The sequence below is a fragment of the Egretta garzetta genome, unplaced genomic scaffold (assembly GCF_000687185.1).
Source record: "Egretta garzetta isolate BGI_Z169 unplaced genomic scaffold, ASM68718v1 scaffold430, whole genome shotgun sequence".
NCBI lineage: Eukaryota > Metazoa > Chordata > Aves > Pelecaniformes > Ardeidae > Egretta > Egretta garzetta.
This window is the reverse complement of record NW_009258267.1, coordinates 232,875-254,016: the sequence shown is the minus strand read 5'-3', so window position 1 is coordinate 254,016 and position 21,142 is coordinate 232,875. Positions and strand designations below refer to the sequence as shown.

Genomic DNA, 21,142 nt, shown 5'->3' with positions numbered 1-21,142 from the left:
TCACTACAAGTAGAGAAATAATAGAGAATCTCCACTATATTGTCTAATGGCTTCCTAAATAAAAAGAGCCTCACACGCAGTTTGTGCCTGCTGTTCTCTTCAACTCCTTATAAAAAGTTGTTGTGTACGCCACCAAGATCCAGAGGGACAGTGGGATAACGTGACTGTTGGTACTTCTGGAACAGAGTTGGTTTGATTTCTGCAGATACCATGCAAGTTAATGTTATTACTACACAAACTCCAAATCCCGGAGGAGCGTTAGGGTGCCACTACTATCAGCAAGCAGACAAGAACATCACTGGCCAGTGAAAAAGTCAGGAGAGCACTATGCTGTTCAAACTGGGCAACCACGATGTTCCTCTTTGCTAAGCAAAGGCACGGTCGTCATGCCCTTCACTTCAGGGCCTCCAAAAGTGTTGGCACTGAAGTACAAGCACCCCATAAGGAGAACTCATCGATGACAGACCACTGAAAGAGTTTCTGTTTTGACTAAAAGGGACGTTCAAAACCCACCATACTCTTCAGTAGCTCCAAGTTTTCATAAAGTGTTTGCTATTTTGTATTTTCCTTCAATTTGATATCCAATTCCCATTAGCAATAAGGCCTCACATATGGATTAAATTCCCCCCACTAACTAGAAATAATCAGAAAACAAGTAGGAATGTAGGCATCATTCTGCTCAAGCCTGACTCTGAGATGCCTCTTTATGTACTTTATATACTTTTAATTCGTAGTGAGTTACATTTTTTCTGTATATAAACTGGTTGTCATTTTCTAACTAATATCTCACCATCTCCAGGCCTGTTTTAATAAACAAAAGAAAACAAAAGCTTAGACAGCAGTAAATCATTGTTCTGACCTTCAGCTCACACAACGTACACATCTTAGCATGATTCTGATTATTCCCAGTTCTGACAACAATATGACATGTATGACCTTAAACTGGTTCACAAACAGTGGGAATTGGTGAAACTTGGCAAAATGGCAAAGCTGAAACATTCATATATACAAAACAAAAGTAAGAAGTGGTATCAAACTGTGTATCACCTTGAAAAATCCTTTTGTAATTAGTTACTGCATACAAAAATTTCCTGGGCATTGACAGAAAAACCCAAAGGAAGGGAAGACCAGTAAGGATCAGAGCAGATCAGTCACAGTACGGACAGGCAAGCAGTTTCCTCCCTTTCCCATCAGTGTGCCTGACTCTTATCAGGAAAACCCATACTGGTTTGCAATGGTTCTGCAGTACTGACATATGGAAGTCAGGATGAGCACGTCAGACTCATTTTCAGTCGCAGTAAGTCAAATTCATACAAAATGCAGGTCTTCAGAGCTGAAAAAGCCAGCATATCGATCAAATCATCTCCTGGGACTGTAAAGCAAACTCAGAAAATATTTACGGGTTTTCTAAATGAAAAGAAACATATGGGAAGTCATCAGCGGAAAAGGTTAAAAGGCAATCTGCAAAAGGATTCAGGGTATGTCACCATATTTGAGAGAGAGGCACTTTAAAGCAAAAAAAGCATTCTTAAAAAGAATTGCCCATAGTTTTTGTGAGGCACAAAAGAAAAACAAAAAATGCACTAGCTGTATTTCTACTAAGGGACCTAAAAAAAAGAGAAGACATACAGTGTGATTATTCCCACGTGGTTATTCTTCTTTGCGTTGTTTTCTTTACAGGACAGAAATGTAGGCCATTAAAAATCTGAGTCTTCAGAATGGCTTTAGTTAGACCATCTAGGGAACCTGAACATTACTCTTTCCAGAAGACCACACAGCGGTTTACACTCTTTAACTTGCTATCACTGATGTGCAGCCAAAAGCTGCAAATGCACTGCAAGCATTGCCTTCCTTAATAAGACTGATACTGACACAGAAGTCCAAGCTTATTACTATTTATTCACCTTTCACTGCATTGGCTGAAAAGTATTTTACTTATAATTTTTTATTCGTATTCACAAGTCAATTCAAAAAAGCAATGTTAATTCGATGCAATGTTAGGAAAATTTTTAAGGAATGGAAAGTTATCTCTAACTCTCCCTTGCTTAAATAAAAGGTTGCATTCTTTGTTTCTTTAGCTTTCAAGATTCCTCTCGAGTTCTGAAGTTCAAAATTGTATCACCAGCATGCAAAGGCAGTCAGTTTTCCATATAAGCACTCAATGAGGTTGAAATGAGCACCCCAATATGATGATAATTTAATACCCTGAAATACTTTTCTCCCCCTAAATGGTCTGACCAATTAAAAGAAATTCCAACTCTCATGACTAGTATAAACTCATTTACTTCAAGGTCTTTCTTGAGCTCTCTTTGAGAGCAATGCTGCGGAGAAGGATTTGGGGGTATTGGTGGACAAAAAAACTGAATGAGCCGGCAACGTGCACTAGCAGCCCAGAAAACCAACCGTATCCTGGGCTGCATCAGAAGAAGCGTGGCCAGCAGGTCAGGGGAGATATACGTGCCCCTCTACTCTGCTCTGGTGAGGCCCCACCTGGAGTACTGCGCCCAGTTCTGGGGCCCCCAGCCATAAGAAAGACGCAGACCTGATGGAGCAGGTCCAGAGGAAGGCCACAAAGATGATCAGGGGTCTGGAGGACCTCCCGTATGAGGACAGGCTGACAAAGCTGGGGTTGTTCAGCCTGGAGAAGGCTGTGGGAGAGACCTTACAGCAGCCTTCCAGTACTTAAAGGCAACCTACAAAAGAGATGGGGAGGGACCCTTTCTCAGGCAGTGTAGTGACAGGACGAGGGGTAACGGTTTTAAACTGAAAGAGGGTAGATTTAGATTAGATATTAGGAAGAAATTCTTTACTGTGAGGATGGTGAGGCAGTGGAACAGGTTACCCAGAGCAGTTGTGGATGCACCATCCCTGGCAGTGTTCAAGGCCAGGTTGGACAGGGCTTTGAGCAACCTGGTCTAGTGGAAGGTGACCCTGCCCATGGCAGGGGGCTTGGAACTGGGTGATCTTTAAGGCCCCTCCCTACCCAAACCATTGTATGATTCTGTGATATCAGCATAACCTCCGTATTTCACAGACTGAGCTCCCACAGAAGAGTTTGGAGAGGTAAGCAGACTGTGGCAAGAGTCACTGCTGAGGCTCTGGGTAGGCCAAGCTACTGCAAGAGTGTTACTGCTCTCTCAGTAGTCACCAGTGGCAGTATCAAAAAAACCATGTGCCATCAAGGAGAGGTGAGATAGAGGAGCACAGGTCAACCTCCATCTCACCCACAGGAACTCAGCATGACTGATGTCTAAATTACCATTCAGATGTACGCCTCGCCTACCAGAAAGTTTGAAGTTCGTAGTCATTGTTACAGTTCTTCTTTACTACAACACCAGGCTGCATTTTTTAAGTGCCTAAAATTAACTTTATACCATAAAATTCAACATGTTTAAATTGATACATATATTCTCTCCTAATGTTCTCAACTAATTACCCTTTGCCTTTGAAGACTTCCCAATGGTAGGTAGGTTTGGTCATGAGCACTTCTATGTTTCCTTATTCCAATGCCCTCTTTTAAAATGTTAGTCTTCTATTTCTTACCTAATTTCACATTTGCACAGTTCTATTCTCAAAACACCGTCAGTGGTACTCAACACCTAACCTTGCTAACAGCTGGACATCACCTGTAATTGGCCAAAATCAATACAAGCGTAAGAAACAATGGTGACAGTTTCACAGCGCAATTATCATCTTTAATTATCAAATAATTGCCTTAAAATTATGAGAAACAATTGTCAAAAAAGCAAATGCCTACTGGCACTTCAGTACATATATTCACTTTTACTGGAAAATTGGTAACAATATACAAAGTTTCCTCAACTGACTGTATTAGCTGACAGATTGATGAGTATTTTATTTGTAGTCTCTTCCATTCAATACATTATCAACACAATTCCTATTTTTTTCTGTAAGTAGAAAGAAAGAAACATTGCTTCAAGAAGCAGTAGTTCTTTAAGACGTGCTGTCCATGTGTAACATTGCACCCCCCCTATCCCTGTCCCATATGCCCAAGTGAGCAGATTTCTAGCCCGATGCACCTATTCGGGCTGTATTGTTGCGTTCCATGCAAACAGCATAAAAAACCAAAAAGTATCAGGATGAACCACTTCTGACTTTGCCAATTCAATGTCAAGTTCTTAAAGGCCTTCCCAGAATGGAGAAAATGCTGCCGTATGGTTACGGCCAAATGCACTATTTTCTGCCTTCACAATCCTAGACTTGGCCTTTTCTGGGATGCAAAACATACCTGTGTTTTCAAAATCCAAGCTGCAGCAGCCAGGCGCTCCATGCCAGTGGGGGAAGCTGACTGTGGGAAGCTGACCGTGGGAGCGGGCATGGTCAGGCACAGTGAGCCGAGAAAAAGTTGTGGCAACAGTGATGTGAGGGGGGGTAAATGCAAATAAATACAGGGCAGGATTAAGGGCTTGGGTGAAAGGAAACTTGGAATAAGGCAGAGTGAGCTGGCAGGGAATGTGGAACACAAGAGGGATGAGAGGTATAAAGGAGCGACAAAGCAGCCCTCTGGATTGGAAAGCATTGGAGTAGAGCTCTGGGCCCGAGAAGACAGGTGGTTTAGGGCTACGGGAGCAGCAATGTCTGATTTACCACAGTGCTCACCCTCCCCAGGCAAAGTTGACCTTGCTTTGGGGGCTGGGACAGTCCCAGTACCATTGCCCCCTTCCTACTGCCTTTGGCCATGGGAAGTAGTGACCTTTGGCTATGGACTTTAGAGGGCAGCACATTTCAAAGCAGCCTGATCACTACCTCTTCTCCACACACTGCCTGTTCCCGGTAACTCACTAAGAGCTGTTTGTTAAGATGAAGTTGGGTATTTCAAGATGTTCCTGACAAGGATTCAGGCACAGCTCACCGATGCACCAGTGCTCCAGTCATTAAGTAGTACTTTGTGAAGGCAGAAAGTAGGCATCAAATAGTTTCTCCGTGTCTTGTATGGGAGGACACCACTTCAGCTTGATCTGAACCTAAAACACCAACCCCTTCAGACTCCAAGGGCTGTCTTGAAAGTCTGTTTGGGCTGTCAACAGGGTCATGCCAACTGTGGAGGTGAAAACATAATTTCTGATCACTCATACACAAACCAGCTGGAAGTTTCCTTCTGGGCTATCGGGATTCCAGTGCTGCTGTGTAGACTACGGAAGGAGGTTTCCAGAAAGGAGCATGCAGAGAAATAAAGGAGCAGGGTGGAGCCAGGAGCCGCTACCTCTCACAGGAACAAGTTACTGCAGATTAGCTGAACGCGGTAACTTGCTCCTGTGCGAGGCAGCAGCTCCTCCGCTTGCTTGGTTGCAAGACCGGCGGCGTATCGTGCAGGAACACAGACTGAGACTTGCAGCTCTAGCCAACAGTGCAGAGGTCAGACAGGCTTGGAAAGCAGGAGTATGGAGTGAAAAATGCAACGTGTGCAGTAGAAGGGCTGAAAAGAGCTAAGGTAATCGACACTGGAAAGGTGGAATGTGCTGAAGGAAAATGATGACCAACGAACAGGCATGTGGGCTTGAGTTGTCTGGTTTTTCAGGATGAAAGCTGCCATAAAACAGGCAGTGGTAGGCATGCAGAGCTGCCTACAGCAATACTTCACTATTCACTACCCCTGGGAAACAGAACATGTAACTTCTTCCTTAAATTTCCACAAGAACACTCACCAAAATCCCAGAACTGATGGTAATTTATCAAATAGTATCTTGCAGTATTTGCATCGAGCAATCCTAAAATTTAACTTGACATACACCGTGGTTGAAGAATAGTTCATCACTCCACATAAATCAAGTTAGTAGATTCTTTATTTCTGGTTTTATTCCTGACTGTTGCCTGTTTCTTTCACTAGCTCTTGCAACCACCAAAAAGCCTGACTCTAGATGAGTTTGTGTTTGTTTCTAAGAGCTTGGTTCGTGCAGCAGGCTGCCACCAAAGCTTTGCTAGATGTAATAAAACTTCATTGTTATATCGCATAACCAGAAAAGTACTTGAATGCATGTGAGACTGCAGAAACTTCCAAAACTCAGCTTGATGGCTGTGCGTATCTATCTGTACTTCTAATGACGGTGTAGATGGAATTGACTGCTTTCAGCAAAGGACACAGGGCAGCTCCTGCTGTGGTCTGTTCTCCTACCTGAAAGAACTCTCTCCAGATTAGTCAGGGTTTTTTTCTGGCTGATCTGAACGGTGGACTGATACCTGAAACAGCCTTGGTGTCTGCCTGGAAGGGATTTCACCCTAGCAGGTATGATTAAACAGGAATACCAATTCCACTGATGAGACAACAGGATTAAGATGCACAGACTACTTCCACTTTACAGTCCGAAGCAGCAACAAGTAGCTACAATGGGGCTGGGGTCTGATATAGCAACTTCATCCTTCATATGCTGCGGAAAGATGTTTGCAGTCTTCACAGAGGTTGCTGGTGAAAAGACTTTACTCCTGAGAAGACACATATCAAGAGTGGAAGAGGTATAAAGCAAAATGGAAAGAAAAAACAATTCTGACGCTCAGTGGGGCTACTGACCCTTGTGCGCATCTGTATCTTTATTGCTAAGAACATCTCAGCATTCACATTAGTGGCTGATTAAGGCCAAAAATGGAATACGACCTGTTTAAATTGGACAGCCAGGTAAAGTTTTAGGAAAATCTCTGTGACCACAGTCATATTCTAAACTTCCATGTTTAAAGTAATTATATAATAGGGATTAGTATTAGTTATGATCTGAATGTTTTTACATTTCATTTTCTCTTTCGCATGATAAGCATATACAAAAAATTCCACTGTTACGCTCTATACATGCTTTTAACTGTCTCTAAAAATGCATTTGCACATTTTAGGCAGAAATGTTATAAGTTACACAGATGAACAACAGCCCTGAAAACAGAAGCAACACCTTCGTAAGTCCAATAATTGTATTTTCAAACACTATTGAATGTTTTTCACATATAGCTTTGAGGATAAAGGTTTTATACATGATTTTATAAATTTTGTATTTCATTATGCAAAGAAATTATCCCAGCATGTCATTACTACATGTGATGACATGAGCACAAAGAAAGCGTCATGACACAGCAGAAACGACACCACATTCGCATGACGCAGCCGATGTCCTCTTAAGAATATAATAAATATTATCTATTTACCCTGTGTTCACTTAAACTGTGAGGGAAAACCATGCACTGTGCTGCAATATCTTAACCACGGAAAGAGAAGCAGTTTCTCAAGTAGTCTTTTAAACCATAACGTGGATTCTACTACAGTGACATTACAATTATATTTTGCTTCTTGCTTACGACAATTGTTCCCCATTACTTTTCAACTCTAATTATGTTTTGTCTGTGAATATAAAATTGAAAGAAAAAGCAAGAAGAAAATCAGAAAAGTATAAACAGAGAATTATAAAAATTGATGTTAGGGTCAAAAGAATTAACTTCCTACATTCAATTTTTTTCAAGATCAGCAATTATTTCATTAATTTATTTTGCAGCCTAATGTTAAGAGTAACACAGCAGAAATATTATACTAGGTATCCTGAAATAGAAAAGGATCCAATACAAATTCTGGAAAAGGCTAATACCAGTGCACAGATAAGCTTGTGAATTTAAACTGACATGCATATACGGTCTGTAAACAACATGCATTTCATTTTGTTCTAAAAGTATGAAGAGCCAAAGAGCCTGACCGTTCACAGAAGCAGTAGTGAACCCTGCATGCAGAATACTGACAGTGGCAAAGCGAGGCGGGGGCTTCACAGGCAAGACAGAGGAGCCCTCTCTGGTTTTCCACAGTGCATTTATCAAACCACTTTTTCAGGCTATGAAAATATTCTAACAACATTTTTTACTCATCAGTCACACAAGAAAACTTTTTTTCCATGGGCAAATGTAGGCTATTCTAGTGTAATCATCATGGTAAAGAATAGGCAAATAGACTGTATATCTGATTTAGGACATTCTTCCTCAAATGAGAGTACAAATTGAAAAAAACTATGAGGGAACTGGAAGAGGCGCACAGCTGGTTACATAGTAAAAATGCAAAAAACCCTGGGTTTGAACCCAAGAGGGGAAAAAGGGTGGGAAGGGATACAATCAAGTGTTAAAAAAAGAGACCGTAAACAATTTTACAATGCTAAATTCATCTCTGCAATAAAAAAACCCCACAGAAATGTAAGCAAAACCCTTTCATTAGTGAATTCTGAATTTGCAGAATATCCCAAGCCAAGTTAATGGTGACGGCAATTAACATAAAACTGTAGTCTAAGTAATATTCGCAGGGAAAAATATGAAGCAGATAGCACAAACTGCAGGCTTGAATTTAACACCCTCAGCCTTCCCACAACAGTACTCCAACACTGTGCGTTATTAGCTGTATTAATAAGCACGCTGCTTTCTGAAACACATGCAACTCAGGCAAAAACATCAATGTTACGTGCTAATTGCCCTTCACAGGAAAAGCTCCTATGCGTAATGCCTGACAGGCTTCACTGAACTACCTCACTCCCTACAGTAAATCACTGTCTGTCACTGAGTATTGACAATAAGAACCTAGGAAGTAACTGATCCCTGAAAGACATACTTCCACTGAGTAACGTCACCACTCTTACATACCAAACCCAGTAAAAATTACATTTAGAGAGCTCGGAGCTGCAAAACGAAGTGATCTCATAACTGAGGTAATAGTCTGCAAGTGATTCCAGATCATGGTCAAAAAGAATGAACGGACCAATATCAAGGTTTACTTTGAGTTAGGAGGGTTTAATTTGCATTGTTTTTGAACAAGTGTTTGGCCTTTCTGAGAGACAGAGAGATTTTTCAAGAAACATTCTTACACTTTATAAATAAAACCACAACATCAGATGTTTCCAAAAGCACTTCCTTTTGTTTGCTGCATTTGTGTCTAGCACTAATAATATTTCAATGTTTGTCCAGGCTTTGCCATACAGGCAAATCACATAAAGAAGCATTTTGACTACATTTACATATAACTGATCCATAAAAAGTGGAAAGGATAAGTAAGTAGAAACAAAAAGCACCCATTAAATAATCATGCCCATTCCTCCACCAATGGAATATTATTCCCTGTAGTATAATGAGCAATTTGGCCAGGCTGGTCATAAATTATCTGAAAAATGAAGCTGCTTGCCTTTTCCTTTGGGAGATTATTACGTAGTCTAAGAGATTTCACTATTAGAATCTATTTCTGATAGTAAACGCCAATTTTTCTTTCTGAATATCTGCCCTTTCATCTCACTGAAATATAGGACAGGAGTTCGGACCTATTCCAATTTGCTGAAAGACCTGCCTGACACAGGCTGTGCCGCAAGTCTGCCCGGATTTATCCACATAACACAAAGCAAGAGCATTCACACGGCCCTGCAGCCGTCTCACTGGAACACCGTAAATCCACCTTCTAGTCTAGGAGCCTGTAGGGTCCTTTCACCTTGGCATCTTTTAAAATGTAACAGAGACCACAATATCAGCCAATTCAACACCCAGAATTAAGTGATGCATTGAGACCACAACACAAAGCTTTGTATCAGGAGACTTCAAAAAAGTAAGAAGTCTAATTACAGATATTTTAAAGTCAAAACAAAGACGTTTTAAGTGTCTCAGGAGCTACTTCAGAAAAATAGATTTCTAACGGCAAATAAGATATAGAAGAAATATATGAGATAATGGCAAAAAAAATCTCAAGTATATCCAAGTACAAAACTGATAAAAAAATTCAGTAGATTCACTTGATCATGTGGAAATACAAGGAGCAACTAAGGAAGACAGGGAGACTGCTGAAAAGCTAGTGGATTTGCTTGTACCCCCTGAAAAAAATCAAAGCACCTCATCAGGAACACATTTTTTTAGTTACCAAAATGAAATGCCTGCAGAAATAGAGATACTAAAAGAAAAGCTCTGGGGAAATATTGATAATTAAGGTGAAATAAATCACCAAACCCAGATGCAACATAGCCAAGATTCCCCACACTTCTTAATAGGGAGGGTCTGAATTGCTATTTTTTTAAAAAAAAAAAAACCCAAACATGTCAATCTTTAACACCCAAGCAGGGTAATTTCTGCGAACTCCTCGGAGTCCTACCCTTTAGCACAGCAGCGGCCAGCGCGCCTAGCTTGGCCGTGCGTGGCAGCGCTGCTCAGGAGGCTGCACATCCCCTGCACTCACACTGCGGCTGCATCTGCCTCCCTTTTGATCATTTTAATGAAAGACTGCTTGAAAAATAGTGGGGGACAGGAGAGGCACCACACTGACATAATCGATTCAGACTGCCAAAAGGCTTCTGTTACAGTCTTCCACAGTAATTTATTTTTTAAAAAAACTAAAACCGGGCAGTAAGTACTTTTATATGGAAAAGGCTACTTCCTGTTGTGGATCAAACCCTGACTAAGAGACTGGAAAGGCAGAATAAATGGTCAGTTTTCATCTTGGCAAAGGCCAAGTGACTATTCAATTTATGTAACAGACCGTTTAATATATTTATTAGTAATCTGAAAAAGTCATGAACAGAGAAACTCTGCTGATGAAGCAAGTTATGAAGCAAAGGCTGGCAACTTTAGCTAGATTACAAAGTTCATCACTTTGAAAAGAAGCTGATGCCATACTTACAAGCACCCTTGCAAACTTACCATTACTTTCCTCTGCGGTGAAAGATATGTGCTCTTGTGTGTATGAATTAGGGAGAGGTACTTACCCATTTAATTAAGGAATTTATCATAATGTGTATGAAGCTGGCAACTAGAACTTTGCTATTTCCTAACATTCAAAGGCTTGACACTGAAGCTCATTGACCTTTCTTTTTCACATGAGGTTTTGTCATTCCTTTGTCCTTGGTCTTTCTATTTTTAAAGTAAAAAAAAATAAAACCAAACTTCTGTCCCGCACAGCTATTCTAAATTACCTCAGCAGAGTTGGAAATTTAAATATTCAGCAATTTTAACACAGGTTGGTACTTCTGCAAAAGCACGACAAAGAATTGGCAAGAAAGCTGTGATGGGGTGGTCTCATCTGGCTATAATCTCCCCCATTCTGCCCTCCTTCATTTGTCAGTACAGCTGCTCCACCAGTTTTCTGGTTTTCCCAGGGCCCTGCATGCCGCACCAGCGGTGGCAGGACCTCACGGCAGTCCCAGACTTTGGCAGCTAACCCTTCCAAGTAAAATAAAATAGGCCACTGCAGGTTGGCCAGATTTAGAGAGAATTCCTCTGCAAGAGGGAAAAAGGCACTTGTATATCCCATGGAGGTGACTCTACCACATATCAAAAATCTGATGAATTATGGGTGCAAAAGCTTTTCAGAGAAGATATTGTAAACCACTCTGAAGCTCAGCATAAGGTATCCTGTGTAAATCAGTCGTACCAGTATCCTTTTGACAAAGCGGGGCAAATGACAGATTGACCAGGTGATCCGTATTTCATTTCTCACAACAGAAGAACAAGGGGTGACAGATTTACGCTGACTGAGGGAGAATTCAAATCAGGGAAAAGCTTCGCAAGAAAACACCTTCTTAGACTGGAGCTCACTGATGCTGCCCTGGTGTGCAAGAGAAACAGGCGCTGAACAGGCAGGTGCATAATAAAAATATCTAGAAGACTAACAATTTCTCTTTAAAATAAAATAGTAAACAATACTTGTCTACATGGATCAGAGATATAATGAGTATGAAAATTCCCACCTTCTTATTAAAGATCCTCCAAGGGGAGGCATCATGAAAGAGCACTCTTAGCCATGTGAATAACAGACCACTCCAACTGATTTCTTTTTCTTCCTGTTGCCCCATGCGACTTCTAATGATTTATTAAAACTAAATATTTTATTAATTAGTCACACACAACCACAGAAATTATTGAATTACAGTCTACAAACCATTTAGGTAGGGGTTCCTGGGGAGCTATGCAGATCGCAATCCCAAAGCGAAGCCCGTAACGAACAACAAATTGTTTGTCTGGAATTGGGAGCAATATGCACCCAGCTACCATCTACCCAGACACAAGTGTCACCAGCAGAATGCATGAACACCCGTCTGCTATGAACAAACCTAACACCCAAAATAAGGTAGGAAGGTTGTCAGAGACTTCATGAACTCTACTGAATGCTTCGCTCTTCTTTCTGAAACCTGTACAGATGGTGCAAGATTTAGCTCCCCTGTTCATTATAAAATTAAGTCCCTCAGCATATTCATTATATGAGCTTTTAAATGAGATTTCTTTTACAGAAATTCTTCAGGTAGTAATGAACACAGAATGAAGTATTCTGCATTCAGAAATATTAAGAAATGCAGCTGAAGCACTTTCCTGGGTGTGACAAAAGAAAGGACTATTACCTTTTAATACCAACCGCCAACGCTGTAATGCAGATTGTTGCACCTGTAATCTAGAAGGCATTTGTAGTAAAGCTGCCCTCTCTTTCTGGCATATTACTCTGACTTAAAAAAAATAAATAATAAATCAGTATCTGTACCCATAAGGCTCCAATAACCCCCTTACCCCCTTCTCCATTCCTCTTTCCTTCCTTTACTTCTGACTTTAACACGCAGCTGCCCCTTGGTTTTGTTTTGTACAGGCTTTTGTAGATTACTATCTCCCTCCAATACATTCCTCACTTCTTCAGCACCATCAATTCCTGAATTTAGCGAGGGGAAGCATACTTTTCTTGGAGCTGCCAGGAGGGGAGTGGGAATGCACTGGGATAACGGCAGCTTGGATGATGCTAAGAAATAGAGGGCAGCCAGCAAACAGATGAGGAACAAAAAAGCCTTCTGAGATGCCTCTGCTCCACACATGGCATTTGCTTCACAGCAATAGCTCCCAGGTTGAGAATGACTGTTCCAGTTAAACCTGAGCAGCCACGATCTCCACAGCAATATAAGCCTGATGCAGCTACTAAAAAAACACACGGGGCAGGAGCCAGGCTCCCTTCTTCCCAGGCACGGTCACATCCAAGTTCACAAACACCCCAAGAAGTCCAGGCAGCCAGACCTGCTTGCTTGCCTGCGCAAGGGCTGAGGAAGAGGACCAGGAAGCATCACACCATCTTGGAAACCCGCTTCTACAAAGTTTTTGGTCCAATATAACCATTTTGCAAGCTCTTCATATGCTGTCAGTATTCCTAGTCTCTTTTTCTCCAATGCCAGCTTTTTAGGCTTTACTTGAAATTATTAACCTATTTTATGACATGCTCTCTAAAAAGTCAAAGCAGCTGAGGCCTGTGTGATGAGCAACTTGAAAAAAATGTATCTTTCCTATAAACTGTGGGAAAAAATAATTGAATTCTTCATTAAAATTGCTGTATTATTATTATTACAGAAAGAGAGCATCTTTTCATTTACTGTCCTGAATGATGAATTTTTATGATGTAGGGCACAAGCGAAAGAGCAATTATGATTAAATGCTAACTGCATAGGACAAAAAATGAGTTCCTTCCAGTCCCTGGCTGATAACTCATGATTTAACCGATATCAGGATGACCTGCTCTGTCTCTTCTTTAATCTATTTCTTAGAAGATTTATGTAACGTAAATTATTAAGTTATTAATTAACAAATGCACAGTAAAGTGGGGTGTTTTTTTTCCTTTTTGCAATATGCCTCCAAGACATCAATTTTTACTGCAAGCCATTTTGCATGTCCTTTTGGACTGTAATTTACCTTTGCCAAAAAAAGCCTGCTAAATAAATTAGTGCAACATGGTTCAGTATATTTTGATTTTCCAAGTAGAAGATCCTCATGGTGGGATTATAAGATACCTGCATGGATAATAAGCTTTTTTAGGTAATATAGTTAACTGCAATTAATTAGAGGTATTACAGGAGGAAAAAAAAAATCACTGTTCATTATAAACACTGTAAACTTAATTCAGGTCTGATTTAAGGTAAGACAAAGTCTCCAGGAAAAAGTAGTATTTTTTTTAGACTAAGTGATATAGCTGGGAAGAACAAGGACTGGAGCATGCAAGTTAATCTCGAGTATGAAGAAAGACTTTGATATCTCAAAATGTGGCTATTTTTAAAATATATATAAGCATAACAAAATAACATAAGTTACTGCCTTTTCCTGTATACCCAGTCTTACGTACATCTTCAGGCCATCAGAGAGAGAAACTTATCAACCGGCATACAGCAATGCAATTTCAGCTACTTCATGGAAATCCTATGCATTTTAACCAGGACTTTAATCACTCTGGAGTAGCAACTGACAGCAAATAAAAAAAATAATCACCTTTACCGGGAAAACAACCCTGGAGACTCACAGGCAAATACGGGAGAGAGAAGGAAAGGAGAACAAATAAAACTTTAGCAGGAACACAAAACTGAGTCTTTCTGCGAACAGTATCACAGAAGATGAGAAGACACAGAAGAGAGAAAAGGGCAAACTGGTAAAGCACATATTCCCGTAACAGATGATGGGAAACCTACATTTTAACACGTCTCTGCTGTCAAGTTTTACACCAGCTAGGAAACCCAACAACAAAGTGTCTCTCATCTTCTTTTACAACCTGGTTTCATAAGAGAAGAGCAATTTAGGAGTCATTGAAGTTATTCGGTTTACTCGGCTACTACAGAATTGTGTTCTGGATCTACCTATCCCAGCAAAAGTAATGCACGGCCCCTGGGGTGGACGCTTTCTGGAGGAATTCAATTTCTTTTGGATGCTAGGCTGTAACCTTAACATTCCTCTGCTACATTTTACATGCACAGACTAGTGACAATAGGATTACGTTGACAGTTCCTACAATTCTACATTTTTTGTCTAATATATTTCATTTCAAATTCAGACTATTGCTTTAATTTTTCTCAGCCGACACCTACTGGAAGAAGACTTATCCATGATTGATTTAAAATGCACAGAAAAGAATTAACTCTAGGCTTCCTTTATATTTTATATGCACACACTTACTTTCCTGAACCAGTAAAAGAACATCTATCAGTCAACAATTAATACAAATGCTGCAAAATCAAGTTCTAACTGTTTCTTCAGAGAAATCCTTTATCCGTTTAAAAATTAAATAGCCCATTCCTTTCTTTGAAGCTACTTTCAACACCACCTTGTTATTATGAGAGAGAAAACTTATTATCAGACAGCAAACAGGCACTTCATTCAGGTATAAAACATTCAAAGCTAAGATAGAATGTAATTATTGTATTTGACATTTAGAAACTAAAAGAAAGAATAAGAGAATTGTTTTCCTTAGGACCAGAATGGGGGAAGAAGGGTTTTTAGACAAGCTAGAGAATTCTTGTTCATTAAGTTGTTATGAAGACACCCAGGCTAAGGAAATCTGAGTGAGGAAAGAGGGTGAAACCTCACACTTGAGAGCTTGTGAGAGTTGCAAAATTATTCCTTACCCAACTTTCTCAAGCTTGCACACATGGCACAAATGGATTTTCTGCAATTGTCCCAATATCCCAGCCAGTTCTGTAGGGCCAAGCTAGTCTGTTCTCACTCAGTTGAAACAATGGTTATTCTCCTCCCTATATATTATCCTTTCTTCATTCATCGTTTTTTAAGAAAACCCACCTTCATCTAAGCTTATCAGAGGTCTTTCCTTATGCAGAGACAGGTTGGTATCCACAGAACCTCAGAGTTCAGGGGAGAAAGGGTGTTTTTGTTGTTGGTTTTGTACAGCAAACTTGAGTAGAAAGCTGCCGTAGCTACCAGTAAATAAATGTAAATAATAATATCTAAGTATCTAATATCTAAAACGAGGGTTGAGAAAGAAGCTCTCTAGAATTAAGGTTTCCTCCACCCCACTTCTTCCCCCAGTACACCCCTTCTCACTGCTAGTAACTGTGCATAATTTCTGTATTTCTGTCTTTGCAGGTCCCCTTGGTAATTAAACTTCAGGACAAGGCTTTGTCAAAAAACCCAAACATACCTGCCCACTTCTCTGTTGACAGAATTGCTGTTTTAGAGCTTTGGAAACCCATTTGATTTTTTTTTTTTAAAGTTAATTTTAAGTTAAAAGATCTTCTGTGCACTTTATGTCTTGTAAGAAATTAATACGAACTCAAATTTAGTGAATCAAAGGAATAATTTAGGTTGAGCAATAAGAGATATATCTTCTGCATTAAACAGGAGTACATAACTAGATCGCACTGTTTCATTATTCACTTGGTGAATAATGCAACAGAGAAGCAACTCTGCAAAGTTTACATCTATAGTACCTTCACGTTCTGCATTTCTGGATTGGTTAAAAATCTTTTTGCATGCAACTTCCATTTAACAAGAATAATCAGTTTCATAACACAGCTTTCAGCAACAAACACAAACATTTGGACCAAATGCTACATAAGATCCTTTGGGAAATGAATGATCCTCAGTCTATACCAAGGAAAGCTGTTTAACAGCTTTTAGCTGTGTAATTTCAGTATTAGTTCTTTTCTGCACTAGTTAGGGTTCATTCCTCAGACTTGTCTAGAAAACTTGTCAATAATCTAAGTTTCCAAGTAATTGGTAAAGGTTATGCCATCCTTTAAATGTATGGGAACAATTTATCTTTATGCAAATGAAAGTGTTTTCCAAGTGTAAAAAGCCAGACACTCCTCTCGCCACAGACTGGATACAGGTGTGCCTTTTGCCGATACGGGCTCTACCAAACCACAAAAATTTGCCAGCCAAATAACATCAAAGAATCTTAGTTTTATCTCTGAAAAAGGCACGATAGGATCTTCAGAAGACACTTGGAAAATTCACCCATACTGCACATCTCTGAATATTACAAAAATCCCTGGCATATATGTAAAAAATTTTAAGTTGTGGAATAGCTTCCTCTTATTTTTAATGTAAGAGAGAAACTAAGGTAAACAACAGAGAAATTATCACTGTTTGTTCAGAAACCATTGATCGCATCCTATTATAAGGCTGATTAAAAGAAGAAAATGACCAGGTTTTAATATCTAGTTTTAGTGATGTAATTCAAATAACAGAAGCTTAATACTTTTGCTGTTAAAATAAGCTGTATTTATGACCTATCTCAGCTGGAACAAAACATTTGCACGCCGTACTATTGTCTCTTCTAAAACCAAAACATCATTCTAGTTTATCATGTTACACAATTCATCTTTAGGAACACAATTTTCTTGACACATAAGTAATGTGTGAAGATTTTTATCAAAGTGAGTATTGTGCAGAAACTAAGCACAAAACCTCTTGCTCAGTGAGGCTGGAGAGTCATTTCTGCTTCTCTTCTTGAAGGACAGCAGAAGGAACAATGGCAAGTCCTGAATCAGAACCGTGTACAGATCATTATAATGACAAATTAAGAAGTCTGAAGTGTTATTAATACATCAGTTGAGAAGGGTTAACCATGCCCATAGAGAATTTTCCCTTCTGGAGGGGAGACAATAGCTCAGAGCCTTCATTAGGAGATATCCAATTCACTTCTGAGTCTATCTACCCTGGTCTACTCTCCAAATCCAGTGATCTCCTATCATGGAATTTCCACTTTCAAGCAGAAAGTTGTACTCCTGAGTAAAAAGAATTAAAACTTGAGCATTTGAGATTTGATGCTTTAATATTCACCGAAAGAGTGAAGTGCTTTTATGAACATCTGAGAGAGATGATGGTTTTGATATGCAGACTTGAAAGGGGAAAAAAAATAAAATAATCAAGTTCACTATCCTGTTTCACTCTTCTCATTCCAATCTTCTCTATCCTGTAATTTGAGGTACAGCCATTATATTTCATTTATAATCCACTGCTAAATATTTGCTCACAGTGCAATCTTTCCACTTTGTGGAAAAAGGCTTTATTTCTAAGTATGGAAATAGCCAAAGATTATAGCTTTGAAAATATTTAGTTGTTTTAAGGGGGAAAAATGCCATCTGCTGGGTACAGCTGAGGACTGTCCTTTTCTTACTAACACACCATGCTGCCCCGAGCAATTTTTCTCTTCACCTCAGACTTAATTTTTCCCCATCTTAAAAACAAACACAGATATATGCAATGCTTCTGGGGAGTATGCAACAGCAGCCTCATTAGAACTGTGTAATATAAAACAATAGATAGGATGACTGGCAATTAAATAGGGATGCTTTTAATCTTTAAAGAACATTACAATTGTCTCTAGCCTCCCTCCCTCCAATATTTCATATGCTTTTGTATCTCCACATACATAAATCTTGCAGTTAGGTAATTAAAAAATTATTCAGCTTATACATATAAAGCAGAGCAACATGCTGGCATTTGTTTCTCTATTAGTCATATACAACTTTTCTACCATTCATAAGCCATTGATGGAGCATTGGTCGGTCAAGTACAGCTGCAGAACAAGTTAGTTATCTAGCTTAAAATGATGAAACCAAAGCACTGAAAATCATATTGCTTAAGCAGGAAAAATAACAAAAAGGAGAACCATAGAATAATTTAGGTTGGAAAAGACCTTTAAGATCATCAAGTCCAACCGTTAACGTAGCACTGCCAAGTCCACCACTAAATCACGTCCCTAAGCACCCCTGGCCATTTCATCTTGTCCTACCACTTGTTACTTGGGAGAAGGTACCAACACCCACCTCACTACAGCCTCCTTTCAGGCAGTTGCAGAGGGCAATAAGGTCTCCCCTCTGCCTCTTCTTCTCCAGGCTAAACAACCCCAGCCACTCCTCATAAGACTTGTGCTCCACACCCCTCACCAGCTTTGTTGCTCTCCTCTGGACATGTTCCACCAACGTAACGTCTTTCCTGTAGTGAGGGGCCAAAACCTGAACACACTATTTGAGGTGTGGCCTCACCAGTGCAGAGTACAGGGGCATGATCACTTCTCTACTCCTGCTGGCCACCCTATTCCTGATACAAGCCAGGATGCCATTGGCCCTCTTGGCCACCTGGGAACACTGCTGGCTCATATTCAGCCATCTGTCGACCAGTACCCCCAGATCCCTCTCTGCCAAGCAGCTTTCCAGCCACTCCTCCACAAGTCTGTAGCGTTGCATGGGGTTGTGTGACCCAAGTGCAGGACCCGGCACTTGGCCTTGTTGAACCTCAGAAGTTCAGAATGTCCAGTTACAAAATATACTTACATGAAAAAAGCTGAGAATTGGAAATAGCAAAGTCAGATCTAATAACATGGATAATCTTTAAAATTAAGAAGTACGACAAGAGGAGGATAGGGTTCCCACATGTAAATATGGGGAGGAAAAGCGGAGAGTTTTGTTTTGATTCATAACAGACAAGGGAATTCTTTTACATTTTTGTTTATGTTTTTAATTTCACAACATAAAGCAGCAGCTGTCACCTGGGTGTGTATACACACAAACATATGCATATAGGTGTACATATTTATAAATAAAAAAATCTGATTCATTTCATATGAAGCTGAAGCATCTTACAGCCTTGGAAAACTGGGCTTCAAAGTTAAAACAAAGACTTATTTCTCACAGATACAGTGATGCTAAAGATGAAGTAGGACCTGTGAATGAACCTATCTTCCATGTGTTTAAGATAAAAGCCTTGATGTTGATTTCAGAATAGAATTCCATACAAAACCACATTTGTACTTCACACTCACTGTCATAAGACTGCTTTGTAAAAAGCAAGCAAGCATTGAAAGTGTATGAAAGTAAGGAATTCTGATGTTTTTAAGATCCTCTAGTAGGATGGCATGCTTACATCTGTTGTCAGATGGAACCAAGTCTCCACCAAAAAGTATTAAAAGCTTTTTATAAAGCACTAGATATTCCCTGTCAAAGTGCAGTGTGTGCACTAGCTCCATACCCTGTAGTTACTGTTCTTTTCCCCATTGCTTAGGTAAGTAACAACACGGATTCTTCATTACCATTGACTCATCAGGCCTGGATTATGCAAATTGGTCTCCCACAGACAGATACATGCACCTATGGCCTCAATGATTTTAATGTGTTTCCGCAATAGGATAAGCATTTTTTCCCAGAAAAAAACCCACAAGCTGGGTGTTAGCCAAAAAGATGGCAAGTGTGAATTACCAAGCCTATGGCAGATCCCAAGTCATTAAAGTAACAGATATTAAAAACCCAATTTATTTCCTCAGAATGCAAATGTCCCCTAAAATGCTAATTTAAAAAAACTCACCATATATTTTATTTATTTTTTTTTAATCAGTCATCACAACTTGAATCCTTACAGAACCAGAGATACCAGATAATTATTCTAAAAATTAATTATGTAGGTTTCTTTTCTAATGTCTCTGAGGTTGTAAGATAAGTGTAAGATAATCAAGGTTGTAAGATAATCAAGAGTTTCTCTCGCCTATCAAACAGGGAAGGTGAAACTGCCGATGATCTCCCAGTGTTTTAGAAGCCCACAGTTGCACGCATACCATATTGATAACACTGTCATGGCAGAAATGCAAACAACCTGCATCGGGGTCATTTATTTTGTTGACATGTTTTGGTGATTCTGAAGTACTTGTGAATTCAGGAAGACACAAAAAGCTGGGCTTCTAATTCCTAAACCGATTTCAAAGCATTCTGATGGTATCAAAGCAAACTGAATGGTACTCTTAGAGCTATGACTGTCTTGAATTATTTTTATCTATAATATATTCATTATTTAGTACTTATATCTGTTCTTTTATGATTTGTGAGTATGGTATTATCAGAAAATTAAATAATAAAATGTTTGGAGTAAGACCGATGAAGATTACAAAACACATACAATATCTTTGGCTGTCCAGTCTGTTCTACTCTACCACGGCGATAATTTTTTTCCCCTCTTAGTTTGCTTTATTCCTCTTTGAAATACACCGCAGTATGCAAGGAAGTCATCTGAGCTGAGGTTTTTTTCCCTTAAGTACATGTTTCTTTAATTCCACAAACCAGACAAATACCTAGCATTCAGATCTCTAATAATTCTATACTAATGCACTTTTCCAGACACAGTTTTAAATGTACTAGTCTGTAAACTCAAGAAAACAGACAATAAAAATCTCATTAAGCAGCAAACTCAAACAACTGAATATTAATTCATACTGTAGGCAATTAATACAGGAAAAAAAATCTGAATTAAGGTATCATTGATGGCATACTCACAAAATCTAGCAAATAATCCACGTCTGAAGGAGACAGAATAGTTACTAAATGCAAAAATGCATTTCAAAGAATCTCACATAAATTTATAAAATCCATTAAAAACACTTCGAACAGGACGTTCAAGAATACTCTCT

At 39.4% G+C, this 21,142-nt stretch overlaps 1 protein-coding gene across 2 annotated transcripts in view; it reads right to left on the bottom strand.

Annotated features, from left to right (window-relative positions):
• The window catches only part of RNGTT (RNA guanylyltransferase and 5'-phosphatase), a 188,331-nt gene that overhangs the window by 35,040 nt on the left and 132,149 nt on the right, over positions 1 to 21,142 (bottom strand). The gene's annotated exons all lie outside the window — the stretch shown is intronic.